This window comes from Melospiza melodia, unplaced genomic scaffold (assembly GCF_035770615.1).
Source record: "Melospiza melodia melodia isolate bMelMel2 unplaced genomic scaffold, bMelMel2.pri scaffold_28, whole genome shotgun sequence".
Lineage (NCBI taxonomy): Eukaryota > Metazoa > Chordata > Aves > Passeriformes > Passerellidae > Melospiza > Melospiza melodia.
The window spans coordinates 6,114,226-6,130,186 of NW_026948600.1; positions in this window are offsets into that span (position 1 = coordinate 6,114,226).

Genomic DNA, 15,961 nt, shown 5'->3' on the forward strand with positions numbered 1-15,961 from the left:
CTGGCTGAGCTGGCAGGACACTGAGGCTGCTGAACTTCCAGTTCCCCTTCTCACACAATGGGCATTGTGTGGTTTCCATAGGCCTGGGGTTTTGGAGAACAAGCTCCAGGTGTCAGCTCACCTGGTGGAGACAATTTATGATCTTGTAACATGAGGTGACAGAGTGGGCTATGACATCACAGAGTGGGTTAGGTGAGATTATCGAGAACTATGACATGATAGACTGCCTCTGTGACATCACAGAGCAGGCTTTGATATCACAGGGCAGAGATCTGGCATCACAGAGCAGAATATTACATCACAGAGTTGGCTGTGACATCAGAGACCAGTTGTGTGACATTAGAGAATGGGCTGTGACATCACAGAGCAGGCTGTGACATCTCAGAGGGGCTGTGTGACATCCCAGCAGGGCTGCGTCAGGTCACTAGGTTGGTCAGTCTGCCCCAGCTCCCCCCCACAGTTTCTCCCAACAAGTCCAATGCTGTTCATGCCCAGCAGGGTCCCTGTCCCCCGGGATCCCCCCAGCCCACCTGGTGCCACAGCCTCCACCAAAGGATGTTCCACAGGATCCACCCCAGAGCCTGACAGGGGACAAGGGGCCAGGGCTGTGTGACCAGGACATCAAGGACGTGGGTTCTCCAGTCACTGTGGCCTGGGTTGGGTTGCCCATGGCAGGAAAGATGTCTGGCAGCTGGAGCAGGGTCTGGGAAGGGCCTCCAAGGTGGGGCTGGAGCCCTTGGGCTGTGAGCAGAGGCTGAGGGAGCTGGGCCTGTCCAGCCCAGAGCAGGGAAGGCTGAGGGGCTCCTCATGCCAGCCTGGCAGTGCCGCCAAGGAGGGGATGGAGAACACAGAGCCAGGCTCTTCACCAGGGGCCTGGTGGGAGACAAAAGCCAATGGGTGGGAGGGGAAAGAGGGCAGATCAGCCAGGGCATGAGGAGATGAAATGAGTCAGGCTGCTTTCAGCATTTCCTCAACACCAAGAGCAGCCTGACCTCCCTTCTCCATCCACCACTGATAGATTTGCAAATCAGTAATTGTTTGAGCTATTTTGTCCCCACTACAGAATGAGCATCCTGATACAAGAACTTAATTGTGCTTATATCTATCACAGAACCACGTTTCTATAAAATTATTTTAGTATGGAAATCACGTGTGAATGGTGGACTCAGCAGACGCTGCTGGGATATTGCACATAGCTCAGGCAAGAGCGTGATTGTTATTAAATTGTGTCCTGTTCAACTGTGGTCCGTTGGCCATGAAGAGAATCTTTCCGTGCCTCTGAGTCTCATCAGTTCCTGACCCCAAAAGGACAGAAACCCTGATGAGCTGTGCTTCCCACTCCAGTAGTGGCACTTCCACCCTCCTCCATAGCCAGAGCAGAGCTCCCTTGTACCAGAAAGTCCCTGGCAACGGAAGAATGAAGGAAACAGGACAGGCTGTGGGGATCAGGTGCGGGGTAGATCCAGGGACAAGACTGATTTTTGCATTTGATGGAGCTGTGCCTTCCCTTGGCTTTGTTGGCTGACAAGAAATGAACATCCCTCTGTGTCTTGGGCCGCTCCTTCTCCAAGGAAAGCAGGTGGGAGTTGGAGCCAAGGAGCTGAAAGCTGCAGGTGCAGCCTGGGCTGGAGGGAGCTCAGATTTGCACAAGGCTGCTCTGAGTGCCAGGGCTTGGATGGGGGAAATGGTGGGATGGGGGTAGGAACAGAGTCTGATTGATTGTCAGCCATGAAGGGTCTTGATTTTCATATCTATTGAAACTGCATGAGGGGGTACTTGGATTCAGTGTCAGCTGGAGATAGCACGTATCAATGAATTAACAGGAAAAAACTCTAAACCAGATCTAAAAAATATTTTCTCACTGTCTTTTTAAATATTATGAGTTCGCTTGGAATAAACTACTGAGATCTACTTAACTAGAAATTTTTTGGAAACTGAAATCAATTTACTCCCAGAGGCTTGGCTTGTTAAGGTGTTCTGAATGTTAATGAGCCCTGGGACACTGAATTCCTGCACTCAAGAGCTGAAGGCTGAACAAGCCTCTGGAGCAGGAGAATTCAGCAGCAGCCTCCAAGGTGCTGAGGATGTCAGCAGCCCCCACTGAGGCCATCCCTGCCCAGAGACCGTGGGGGAATGGGCAGACAAGGAGAGCGTCCCTGTGGCTGGGGCAGCACAACTCAGAGGCACCAGGGGCTCCAGCTGGGAAATGGAGTGTGGAATGTGGCTGGGAAAGCCCTGCCTGGACTGGGCCAAGCAGGACACACAAGCCCTGACTCCCCCCAAAAAGCTCACTCAAAGAGACATTTTAGAGTAATTACAATTGTTTGTCTCCTCTGAGTTCAACTCACTGGAGAAATACCAGCAAGAGATTCTCAGGGGCTCAAAACAAAAAAACAGCCTTTACTGAGAACTTTAGACAATGAGAGAAACTTTGGCAAAAGGTTTATTATGACATTGTAGTGGTTTTGGTTTGGTTAATTTAACATATTTCTACTCCTGAGATTTCTCAATTAATGTATTGATGAGTGTGGTGGGTTTTAGTGTCAGTTTGTTATTTATGTATTTATTTTGTTGTGAGATAGGATTAGGAGAAAGGTAAAGTAGGCCTAACATTTTAAAAGGCTATCAAGAAATTTTTATTAAAAGTAAATTCAAAAAGAAAAAAGTAGTAAAAATTAAAATAAATTCTTTAGAACACTGTTTTTTCTTTTTAAAGTTTTCTTTTTACTGCCAATGTAAAGTAAACTTAAAATTTCTAGGTATTTACTATTTCTAGAATAGTCTTTTTTAATTTACTTTGGGAGAGAAGTTTTTCTGGTAAATGTTATGGAGATTTTTTTACAAGAAGAAAAATTTTTTTCTTTTGATTCTTAATTCTGACATGGATAACATTTGTCTGAGGAACTCTTTTATTGTGAAGTTTTTCTTGCTACAAGCCTTTTTACAGCTTATAGATGGGCCATGTTGACTTATGGGGTATTTTTTTAAAGATGAGTTCTTTAAGTGTAAAAGTTTTTATTTTTTACTTTTTAAATTATTTTTATCTCTGCAAATAGAGATCTTCTCTTGGGGATACTGGACTACTTTTTTTTTTTTTCCCCTGTTTAAATGTACTATGGAAATGCTGCTATTTTAAAATTTGTTTAATTTTAGCATGCAGGTTTCTGTTTGATATTAATTTTTTAATGGTTTTTTGTACTATAAAAAAAAAATTGTTTTTCTTTATATTTATAAAAGGATTTTAGTTTTATGATTAAGGTATTTTTCCTTCTTTTTTATTGGGGATTTAATTTCTTCATTACTGACTTGGATGGTTTTTTATTGTTTTTTTAATATGCGTGCATTTTGTTGGTGTTTTTTTAATTTTACTTGAAAGAGGATTGAAGCATTGAAAGGACTAACACCTGACCTGCCGGTAACTTGTGGTGGAAGTTGTGGTTGGGTTGTGTTAGGATTGGTTTTATGGTTGGTTTTTGGCTTTTTTTATGTTTAAGTTTTTAGTTGTAAGGTTATTTTGTATGGGTTGTAGGTTGTAGGGGTTTTTTGTTTTAGTTGTGTTGGGGGGAGGTGACTTGGTAAGATTTCAATAGCTGTGTCTTGCTTTGTTCTGGTTGGGGTTTTGTAGCCTCTTGTTTTCCTGTTTGGTAGTTGTTGGGGTTTGGTTTGGTTAGAATGGGGCCAATGTGGAGAGGGGCAGCCTGGGGAGGGGAGCAGGAGCTCAGCCCACGGCAGGGCTGCTTGGTTTGGTTGGGTTGGGTTGGGTTTAGTTTGGTTTGGTTTGGTTTGGTTGAGATGGGGGCCAGGGCCAGGGCCCACTGCTTCTTTGTTGACTGGAAAAGAAAGAGGAGGTTCCTGGGCTTTTTCATCTTTAACATTTGTGTTTCACAGAGACGTGTTCAGTATCTCGGTGGTTTAACAGATTGTCACTTACACGAAAAAGTTTTACTTATTAAAATTCTTCTCATCTCAAATCACAACAGACATTAAGTCAACATAAAATACTTCTCAAAGCATTGACTTGAGCCATTCAACTTCACAAATTCTAAGCGTGTTCCATTTCATATTAATCAAAATTTGCAGGAGCACAGAAACAGAAGAAGACACAGAAAGAGAGAAAGGCAAAAAGATGCAGAGAAGCACACACACAGCTTCCAACTCCTGGATTCCAGCACTGTTCAGGTGGAAATTCCAAGAAGAGGTACGGTCAAGATGTGTGCTTGCCTTGTGGTCAGTCTTCAATACCACTTGGTCTTAATGAGCCCTTCCCCCAGGTGGGCCTTGGGCTCATTTTGTCCCTCAGGAGCTGGGCTGGGGCTGCAGAGGTGGCTGTGGAGCATTGCCTGTGCTGCGCCAGGGACTGGCAGACACTGCTGGGCTGGGATAGAGGCTCTGGGGGGATTGGGGCTACAGGGCAGGTCAAGGCTGGACCTGCCTTTTCCTCCCTCACACATGAAATGTTTTGAGCCAAAAATCTCCTCCAGTCTGACACAACAGGCAATGTTGGAGGTGGAACCCCAGTTCTGGCCATGGGCGTCTGAAAGAGAACGGCAGTTCTTTTCCATAGGAAGGAAAGCACAGAGCCCCAGTGTTTGGAAGGCTGGTGAGAGCCTCACAAGGCCAAGGCCAGCCAGACTTGTCAGGAATGGTAGATTTTTTCTGGGAGCAGTCTTTGGATTTAGAGAATTTTGGAGGTGAAAACACAATCTCGGCCATGGACACCTGGAGAAGCAGGACAGTCCTTTCCCATAGGAAGGAAAGCGCAGAGATTTCCCCAATGTTTTGGGGACAGATGGGAAATGACCCTTGTGAAACCACTGCAGCCAGATTTGTACTGGCAATATTCCTATGGGAACAATCCCTGGATATAAGGAAATTTGGAGGAAAAATCCCAAATCTGACCATGGGTTCCTGAAGGAGAAGGAGAGTTCTTTTCCACAGGAAGGAAAGCATGGAGTCCCCGTGCTTCAGCAGCAGATGAGAAGAGATCCTCAACATGCCAGGGTCAGCTGGACCAGTCAGGTGGCCCCTGGGAGGCCAAACCAACCAGACCTGTCCTTTGTTCCTTTGGTTTTATGGGGCCCCACACTGCCACAATGGCGCCTTGGATCTATGAGGCCCCACAGTGCCATAATGCTGACCTGTTTCTATGGGGTCCAGCAGTGTCACAATGGTCCCTTGATTACAAGAAGACCAGCAGTGTCACAATAGACCCTTGGTTCAATGGAGTCCCACAGTGTCACAATGGCCCCTAGGTTCCAGTTTGCAGTGTCACAATGGTCTCTTTGGTTCCACTGTGTCACAATGGACCATTGATGACAGGAGGCCACTCTCTGTCACCCTGGAGCTTTGGTTCCATGCAGGCCTGCAGTGTCACAATGAACCCTTGGTTCAATGGAGTTCCACAATGTCACCATGGCCTCGAGGTTCCGTGAAGCCCTGCAGTGTCACAATGCTTTGCTTATTCCATGGGGCCTCATAGTGTCACAATGATCTCCATGATTTCATGAGTCCCCTCAGTGTCACAATGGCCCCTTGGTTCCATGAGGCTGTCAAGTGTCTAAGTGAATTTAAATGCAGCTAAGAGTTGTTTTTTTGCTAAGTTTTAAGTTTTATATAAGTTATAAGCTAAGTTAAATATTGTTAAGTGTTAGTCCTCTTTTAAATTGCTAAGTCATGGGTTATAATTTAAGTTAAATACCGTTTAGCAGCATTTAAATTCACTTAGACCTTGTGACTTAACCTTACCTACAGGCCTGACTGACTCAGCTATCCAAGGCACTCCAACCCCTCAGAGAGCAGCATTTCTGCCACATTTCCCCATCACAGGCACTCCTGTGTGCACACAGACACAAAGAGTCAGTGCAAGGCACCAGTGAGCAATTCCCCTGAGGGCAGGAAATGCTCCCTGTGTTCTCCTTTGGCATCTCCCCAGGGGGTGAAGGGCTGAGCCTGGAGGAGTGGGGGGATCAGCCCAGGCTCCGTCATTGTTCAGGATCCCCGAGTGCAGCAAACGGGAGAGTTCCCGGCTGGGAGAGGCCCCACTCAGAGGGAGTCGCTGGCCCAGGAGTGTCATTATAGGGCACAAAAGAACACAAGCTCACATCGTTGTTCTCAAGGTGAAGAAAAAAGGGGAAGTTTATTTTCTGGCTCCAACATTTACAGTTTTCCAAAAGTGACAGTGGATTGGAGGGTGACAGTGACACCTCTCCAATGACACTGGACAAACCAACAGTCCATCAACTCTCTCCTCCTCCATAAAGGAATGCAAAACAATGAGTTATTTATAGAAAGTGTGTAAGAAAGTTCACTACAAGAATGTCAACATCAGAAGGCTTAGAAAATCTTAAAAAACCAGGGCAACATCTCACTGTTTTCCTTTAAAAAAGAAAAAAAAGAAAATGAACAATATGATAAGGAAAACATGAACACTGTTCAGTGTCCACTTAGTGAGGAATCATCAGAGTGATCACTCTCATCATCTGCATCCGAATCATCACTCAATGATTCCCCCGCTTGATGCCTTTTAGGTTGGTCACGGTTTCCATCTTGCTCATCAGCTGGATTCTGTCTCTGCGGTTGCAGGTCAGGGTGAACACACTTCAAAGGTACTCAGCGTACCCCAGTGTGTGTGGATACACAAGCATACCCGCTCCCCGATGCGATATGGTCATAGGGACCTTCCCCCTGTTTGGTGACTAAATTCTGCACCTGAACCTTCACTCAAGGCTGATGTGCTTCATCCACAGCCTGCAACGAGAGATGGTGATTCAAAATGACAGGGTTATTTGAGTTCTGCGGCACAGTTAGATGATTGATTGTACTCAAAGCTTTTGCCAACTGACTGTGCGAGGTTTCACCCTTCATTTGTTTTTGAAGGACCTGCTTCAGAGTACCATGAGGGCGTTCTACAATAGCTTGAACAGTCGGAGAATGAGGGATACCAAACTTGTGTGAGACACCCCACAACTGCAGGAACTGCTGCACCTTTTGCAATGCGTAAGCAGGACCATTGTCAGTTTTCACAGCAGAAGGTATGCCCAGAACAGCAAAGGCCTGCCTCCAGTGGGCAAGGACATCACGGGCTTTCTCCCCAGTGTGAGCCAAAGCCCACATTGCAGAGGAGAACGTGTCCACTGTGACATGCACATACTTGAGCCAGCTAAACTTGGCAATCTGGGTGACATCAGTCTGCCAAAGCTCCAAGGCCCTAAGGCCTCTGGGGTTTACCCCTGCTGGAAAAGGCGGAGCAAGTGCATGGCAGTCATCACATGACTCAACAATGTCACGAGCCTCAGTTGGCATCAGCTGAAACTGCTTCTGCAAGGTATGTGCGTTTTGGTGGAAAAACCCATGTGATGCCTTGGCCTGCGCGAGTGTATCAGGCTGAGGCGCTACCCACGCTGGGTTAGCCAACTTGTCAGCCTCGCATTACCCTCCACTATAAAGCCCGGCAAATTGGTGTGACTCCTCACATGCAGAACATTAAATGGATGAACTCAAGCCTGAATGACACACCACAAGGTCTTCAGTAAAAGAAACAAGGCAGGATTACTGACCTCCTTCAAAACGGAATGACCCAAACTCTGTGCGGTATCAGCCACATAGGCGGAATCCATGACCAAGTTGAAATGTTCCTGGGAAAATTTCTCAAATGCCATGACAGCAGCCCTCAGTTACAACCAATTGGGCTGACCCATCCTCATGGCCTTCCAGAATCTGCCACTCAGATACGTCCCTCCAGGTAACAATACTCTTTCCTGTTTTCCCTGAACTGTCAGTGAAGACGGTGGGTCCTTGAATGGGTTCCTGGCTGGTTTTTTGGCCGCAAAGAGAATTGTGTGAATTTTGCCAAATGCAGTAGCCTATGGCTGGGCAGATGATTAATGACCTACTCTGAAAAGTTTTCCAGAGCACTCTGCAGGGACACACTGTTTGCAAAGCTCCAGTCAAAATCCGCCCGTTGCACTGGGCTTATGATCTCTGCGGGATCCACACCCATCAATTGCAAACACCATTGCTGGCATTTGATTATCAAGCGAGCAATCAGCTCAAACAATGCAGTTGCTGTCTTCAGCGGCTAATGGGGCAGAAAAACCCATTCCAAAATGTGCAAGGAATTGAACCATTTGTCACTCCATTGGCCAATATGCCCGTGGGATGCGAATCTGGAGTGGTGATGAACACAGTGACATCAACAGAGGGATCAATGCGATAAACTTGGCAAGCCAAAACAGCTCCCTGAACCACCTCCAACACCTTAGGCACCTCAGGGGTCAGTGTGTGAGGTGACTTTAGATCAGAGTGTGTTTTCAACAAATCATGCAGAGGAGACAGCTGTGAGTCGGTTAGCCCCAAGTACAGACGTAACCAAGTGATGACACCTACCAATTTCTGAGCATCATTCAGTGTCTTCACAGAATGCACAAATTGCACCTCCAGGTGACGGATCGTCCATTTCAGAATTTTGACCCCCAAGTACTTCCAAGGTGGTTGTTGTTGAACCTTTTCTGGAGCCACCTGCAGCCCATGAGCATGCAAAGCATCGAGCAACCAAGGCTGAATCCTCAGCAGCTCATCCTGGGTGGGCATACCCACCAGAATGTTGTCCATATAATGATACAGATGTGCATCAGGAAACTGCTTGTGAACAACAGACAAGGCAGGAGAATTCTGCATGCCTCGGGCACGTCCTCCATTGATATCTCTGTGCGGGTTCAGCCTTGTTAATCTCTGGCACTGAGAAGGCAAACTTCAGTCTGTCATCGGGATGCAAAGGAATCATAAAGAAACAATCCTTCAGATCCTCAATGAGGACCGACCAGTCTGGGGGAAGCATGGTAGGCGATGGCATGCCCATCTGCAATGTTCCCATGCTTTCCATCACGGCATTAACCTTTCGGAGGTCTTGCAACAACCTCCACTTCCAAGATTTCTTTTTGATGCAGAAGACAGGAGTGTTCCAGAGACTGGTAGAAGGCTCCAGATGACCCTGTGTGGGAATCCACAAAATTAGAGGATTTTGGTAAAGCTTCAAGATGCAGGCCTCAGACACAGCAGAACTGTGAGCAGAGCTATGCAGCAGCCATGAGATAGGTCAGCAGAAAAGTTATTTAAACTGTGGAAAAGCAAGGGCAAATAGAACAATGGCCTTTGTATTAACATTTGTATAGAATAACTCTCTAAGCTACAGAAAGCTTATCTAGCAAGATATTAGGAAGGTTAAGGCTTAATAATGGAGCTCCGTGCATTGTGTTTTAAGGCTTACAAGTAGGTATAGTATTTGAAATAAGCAAGCATTTTTTTAACCAAACTTACCTGTGCTTGTGGTGAGTGGATAGAACTACTGACAATGTGCTTTTGCTTTGTGATTGGTCAAGAAACTTATAAAGTAAGTTGTAACATTAAGTTCCTGGTCTGCTGCTTGGAATGTGAGCGGATGGTATCTTCCCATTGTCATAACCATGTAATGAGACTGATGCTGAAAATTAAAGCAGCTCGAGGCACATTCTACAGCAGCCCTGTCTGGTTCGTGGTTTGTACAAAGCCCCCCTGACAGCTTCACCCCGATCCAACTGGTCCTGCACCAGATTCTGAAGGGTGACCAATTTATCTTGAGGGAGATAAGCTGCTTCTTCTAGACAGATTTGTCCACCAGACACCGAATAGGAGGCGTAAGACACTCTGCACCCTTCATTGCAGTGACCCCCATAAAAAATCCGTCCCGATGCACACCCCCCAGACAGAAGAAGATCCCTCCCCCAGAGGTTGGGAGGAGTTGAAGTAACATGAGGCCTAACCCAGGCTGTCTGTCCCTCTGGATTCGTGACCAGCACTGGCCGCTCGCTCACGTAGCATTGCGCCGTCCCTCCCAGGCCCGCGACAGACGTCCCCACCGGATCCAGGGGCCACTCTGGGGGCCAGGCTGAAAGGGAGAGAACCATGACGTCAGCACCGCTGTTGAGAAGCCCGCAGAGGTGGATCTCTGATGGCGTCGCACCAGGAACAGACAGGGTACACAGCATCTCGGGACGGTCCTTGGTCAGGACAGCAGTCCAGCGAACTTGAGGCAGCCCAGTGGATCCAAAGCCACCAGCTACACGCAACCAGTCAGCTGTCCTGCCAACAGAGGACTTAAAAGGCACAAGTTGAGCAAGTTGCGTCCCTTTCGGGATCGTGACGGGAGGGGGTGGGTGTGGAGACCATGGCACAAATCTGCCCTGTGAAATCGGCATCAATGAGCCCCAGGGGCACAATGATGCCCTGAAGGGTGGCACTAGATCTCCCCATCAGGAGAGCACTCATGCCCTCACCCAAGGGATCAAAGGATGTGTATCTTACAAGATTCTAAGACAACTGTTGCTGTGGTGCAGACATCCACACCTGCTGATCCATGGGTGCTGGCTGCAAGCCAGCAAAGGAGACCTCCATCAACTCCGGGGTCTGGAGAGAAGCTTGTGTCTGGGCACGTCCCTGCTGCGCGCTCCGCTTCATGTTTCCCGAGCTCGGTAAAGCCTGGCCATTAACATGAACAGTCCCCTTGCAGATACTGGACACGTGATTCGACCTACCACACCGACCACATAAGAACATGGGAAATCTGAACTTCTGTGCTTTCTTCCCCTGCTTCTTGCAGCCTGTGCAGTCCCCTGCTGTGGCCGCCTGCCCTGCGGTGCTGCCCAGACTGGCTGCACAGCGGCAGCCACGGCAGCCAACTTCTGACCCGAGGGGATGATGTCCACACAGGCCTCCACCATCTGTGAGAGAGTAGGAAAACCAGGCAGAGCCACTGTGACCCTCCTACAAGCATCATTCCAATTACACCTCACATGGTTTGCAATCACAATCCTCTTTGCCACAGGATCAGGCACCTGCCCCTATTCAGATGCAGTCAGCCTTGCTGCAAATGCCATGAAAGGCTCATCATCCCCCTGGACAATGGTCACAAATGTCTGCCTTGGAGCAGCCATTTCCAGGGTCTGAACAATCACTGCCATGCCCAGCGTGTGGCACTGGTCAAGCACAAGGGGATCGAAGCCAACCTGCCCCTGAGCATTTTCATAAAGCCCTGTGCCCAGCAGCATGTCAGTGACATCCACACGCCTGGGGCCCTGCGGCGCCAGCACAGCATTCTGCACCACCGCTTGGGCCACCAAACGAGCCCACGTGGTCTCAAAAACATCAAACTGCACAAAGTCAAAAAGCGAATGTGCTACACGACAGAGGTCATGAGGTGTCAGCACATCCATAGCAACCCTCCAGAGAGTCTGCATAACCTCAGCAGACCCCAAACCATGCTGAGCAACCGCATCATGGACTTCCCACTCCAGCTTATACAAAAGCGGTTCATGGGTGTTATGAGTAACACCCCTGAGCATAGAGAAAGCCTGGGGACCTTCCGACAAAGCCACAGCACCTGCTGTGTCTCAGTCCTTGAGCCCCACAGGGACAAGAGGAGATGATTGACTGGGAGCCAGGTCAACACCACTCGCCCCTGCACCCCTTGCAGCCAGAGAAGCCCCCTCCACGACCCTGCAGATGCCGTGAGGAGGCAGGCTCAGTTATCTCATCGGACTTGGTTTTGGCTGCTTGCCAGAAACGCTCGGGGTTCCTCGGACGCAGGGTCACTTGGCACGAGGAAAGTGTCCACAAATTCGGTGAGGAAGCGCCACCGCCCCGGGCACCCAACGGCCTCCCGCCAGCCGTGTTGGCATTCACACTAAAGGTAAATACCTCAGCGCCCTGTTGTGCCACAGCCCTGGCAGGGGGCGCCTTTGCGGGCACAGGTACCAGCACAGCCTGCAAACCCAGTGTGGACTGGGAAGATGTGATGGTGGTCACAAAGGTTTTCAGGATGAGAGAGAGACAAGAATGTTGACTCCATGATCAGAAGGTTTGATTTATTATTTTATTATATATATATACTACATTGTAACTATACTAAAAAGAAATAGAAAGGAAAAGTTTTCTCGGAAGACTAAGCTAAGAATAGAATTGAAAAGAATGAATAACAAAGATCTGTGTCTCGTCAGAGAGCAAGAGCAGCTCTGCCGTGAGTGGTCAGTAAATCCAAACATCCACAGGAGACCAATCACGGATCCACCTGTTGCATTGAACAGCAGCAGATAACCATTGTTTACACTTTGTTACTGAAAGGTCTCAGCTTCAGGAGGAAAAATCCTAATGAAAGTATTTTAATGAAAAGATGCCTGCGACAGGACGAGACCGGCGCGGGGCCCTGTCCCCGACATGGAGGAGGGGAGGGGTGCCGAGAGAGGTGCAGCCCGTGGAGCCGCATCACTGCAGAGCGGCACAAGGGAGCCTGGCACAGGAAAATCCATCCCGGGGGAACCATCGCCATGCCCCGTGTTGGACCCGTCCCTTAACACACCGTCCCAGGGTGGGGAGAGAGCTCCACATCACACAGAAACTCAAACTTCCCCTCGTCCATGTCCGAGACAGAAGGGCTCCACTGGGAACTCCGAGGGGTACAAGAACCAGACCCCCGCCAAAGATCCTCACACTTTTTCCACTGCACCAGCAGTGATCCCACATCTACGGTGCAATCATCAAAGAGGGCCTCCATGCGGCGGACCCCCACGAGAGACCACTCCTCCTTGGAGAACGGCTTTGCAGAGTCTGAAAAGAGCCCTCGCTCTTGGGCCCAAAGAAACAATCGCTCAAAATCATTCCAGGAAATAGAAACCTGTTTCCACTCCAGGCCCCCCCTCCAGAGATCCAAAATGAGGGAATCCTCCTTGAAACCCACAGCGGTTGCCATTACCCCAAGAACAGCAGGCAAAGCACCAAAGAGGGGTGACAATAAAACCTCACCGGCAATCCAGACTTTGTCTCAGCCTAGGCTGCAGTACACTTTGGTACTCCCCTGATGTCACTAGAGGACAGGAAAGAACAGAAGCACACATGGCTGTTCTCAAGGTGAAGAAAAAATGTGAAGATTATATTCTGACTCCAACATTTATAGTTTTCCAAAAGTGACAGCGGATTGGAGAGTGACAGTGCCATCTCTCCAATGACACTGATCAAACCAACAGCCCTTCAACTCTCTCCTCCTCCATAAAAGGAATGCGAAACAATGAGTTACTTACACAAAGTGTGTGAGAAAGTTCACTACAAGAATGTCAACATCAGAAGGCTTAGAAAATCTTAAAAAACCAGGATGACACAAGTTGGGCTAAACTTGACCTCTGGTGACTGCTTCTCTGGTGACTGCCCCTGCACCACTGGGGCTCACTTGTTTTCTTCCTATGGAGACCATTGTGACACTGCGGAGCATTGTGGAACCAATGGGCCATGGTGACACTTAGAGACTTGTGGAACCAAGAGGAACATTGTGACCCCGCAGGGTACCATGGATCCCAGGGGCAACTGTGACACTCTGGGGCCTCGTGGAACCAAGAACATCATTCTGTTCTCTTCGAACCAAGAACATGTGGCCCAGTTGGGCCTCACGGTCCCAAGGGACCAGTGTGAAGCAGCAGAACTTTGTGTAACCAAGAGGCTATTGCTGCATTTCAGGGCCTTGTGGAGCCAAAGGCCCGTTGTGATCCTGCAGGGCACCATGGATCCATGGAGAGCACTGTGGCATTGCAAGGCCCCGTGGAATCATGGAGACCATTGTGACCCTGCAGGGCCTTATGGAAGGAAGGGGCCATTGTGACACTATGGGAAGTTGTGGAACCAAGGGAATCATTGTTGCACTACTGGACCCCAATGGAACCAAGGGGCCATTGGACACAGTAAGGCTTCATGGAAACCAAAGTCCATTATGGCACTGTGGGACCTTGTGCTTGTGGAGCCATGGAGACCATTAGGATCCTTAAGGACTTGTGTAACCAAGGAGCTATTATGACACCTCAGGGCATCATGGAAGCAAGAGAATCATTGCAACACAGCAAGGCCTCATAGAAGCAAGGAGCCATTGTGACACTGCAGGGCCCTGTGGAACCAAGGCAACATGAAATAGGTGTGGCTGCCTTGGCCTCCCAGGGTTCACCTGACAGGTCTGACTGACCTTGGAATGTGGAAGGTCACTCCCATCTGCCCCTGAAACTCTGAGGCTCTGCACCTTCTTTCTTATGGAAAAGAACTGTCCATCTTTTCCTGGCATTCATGGCCAAAATTAGTATTCCACCTCCAAATTTCTGTGTATCCAAGGATTGCTCCCAGACAAAAGCTCCCAGGACAGACAAGTCTGGCTGGTCTTTGACTCCTGAGGGGCAGCACTCACCTGTTTTCCAAACACTGGTGTCATGGCTTGACTGGAAATGGGACATCTGGGATATGTTGTTTTGCTGTGGTTACCCAATGGGTGTTCGGATTTTAAGATGAGCACCTGGTTTGACCAGTGGGGCATTGGATCCGCCTCTTGAGACTACAAACCCAAGGAGTTAAAAGCAGGGCTCTTGTCCTTCAGAGCTCTCTTGGGATTTCCAGCGTGAAGAGTTGGGCCTCCCTCCCCCGGCCCAGTTGCTGGCTGGGCTGGGGGAGGGGAAAGCCACGTGGCCCATTTACGGTAGGCCCAGATTTGGTGGAAGGGTGGGGGAGCATCGAGCGACCTGTTTACCCCCCCCCTCCTCCCCCCCCCACCTTTTTGGAGATGAAGAGAATGCAGCCTGTGCTGTTATCTTGAAACATGATATCATGTGCCGGCAGCACGGCTGAGAGGAGAAGAGGGGGGGCTGTGAGCAGCCCAGCGGCCTGGGAGAGCTTTTAACTCTTGTGGATAGTGAGAACTTCATGGAACATTACCTTTCCTAGGAAAGGGATAAGAGTGGAAGATGAAGGAAGAAACGGGCCAGTAAGGGGGTCTGGCAAAGAGAAAGAGAGATGTTGAAGAAATGGGGGAAGATGGAGTGGCAACTTTGCTGGAGTCTTTTATTGTAGATTCATGGACTGTTTCCTGGTGATACAGAGGCTGCATTGCAGGGGGAAGCGGGGGCTCGGAGCCAAGAGAGTTTGGTGTTGAGACCCCTCGGCCCCAGGGGGTATAGAAGAAATGAGGGGGAAAAAGGTCCCAGAGATGAGATTGTGCTCTGCTTGGAACGAGACGAGGCATCCTTAAAAAGGCCCACCCTGAAAGCAGGCCTCTGCCTCATCCCATGCCTGGTGGTGAGAGCACCTTGGCATGGAAAGGAGAAGTCACAAGATAGCGGGACTCCGGGCGGTGTGCTAATTGTGACAAGAAGTCCGTGGTACAAGGAAGGACTCCGTCTACTCTTCATAAGCTGAAGATTTGATTTTTTAAAGGGTGGTGCCAGACCGAGTGTGGATAATTTTGGGAGTGTGGATAATTTTGGGAGATGAATTGTACTGGGATCTGGAGGAGGAGGGGGAAGTGTTTCTGTGTAGTTTTCATTCTCCTTGTGATTTTTTTGTGTGTGTGTGTGTAGTTTAGTAATTGTGTGTAGTTTAGTAATTGTGTGTAGTTTAGTTAATAAACTTTTCTTTACGTTTAAGCTGGAGCCTGCTTTGCTTATTCCTGTACACATCTCACAGCAGATATCAGGTAGAGGGTAGACTCATGGGGGCTCTGGCTTTGCCAGGCCCAAACCATAAAAACTGGAAAGGGCTCTGTGCTCTTCTTTTTATGAAAAAAACCCCATCCCTCTTCTCCAGGCACAAATGTTTTAAATAAGGACTCCACATTCATCATTTCAAAAATCCAAGAGTTGCTCCAAGCAAACCTGCCAGGACAGACAGGTCAGACTTACCTTGGCCTCTGGTGGTTGCTGTTCATCAGCTCCTGAAACATGAGGGCTGCGTGGTTTCCTTCCTATGGAGACCAATTTGACATTTGAGAGCCTTGTGAAATGAAGGGGCCATTGTGACACTGCCAAGCACCATGGATCCAAGGGACCATTGTGATACTGTGGAGCCTTGTGGAACCCAGGACATCTTTGTGGCTCTGTTGGGCCACACGGTCCCAAGGGACCAGTGCAAA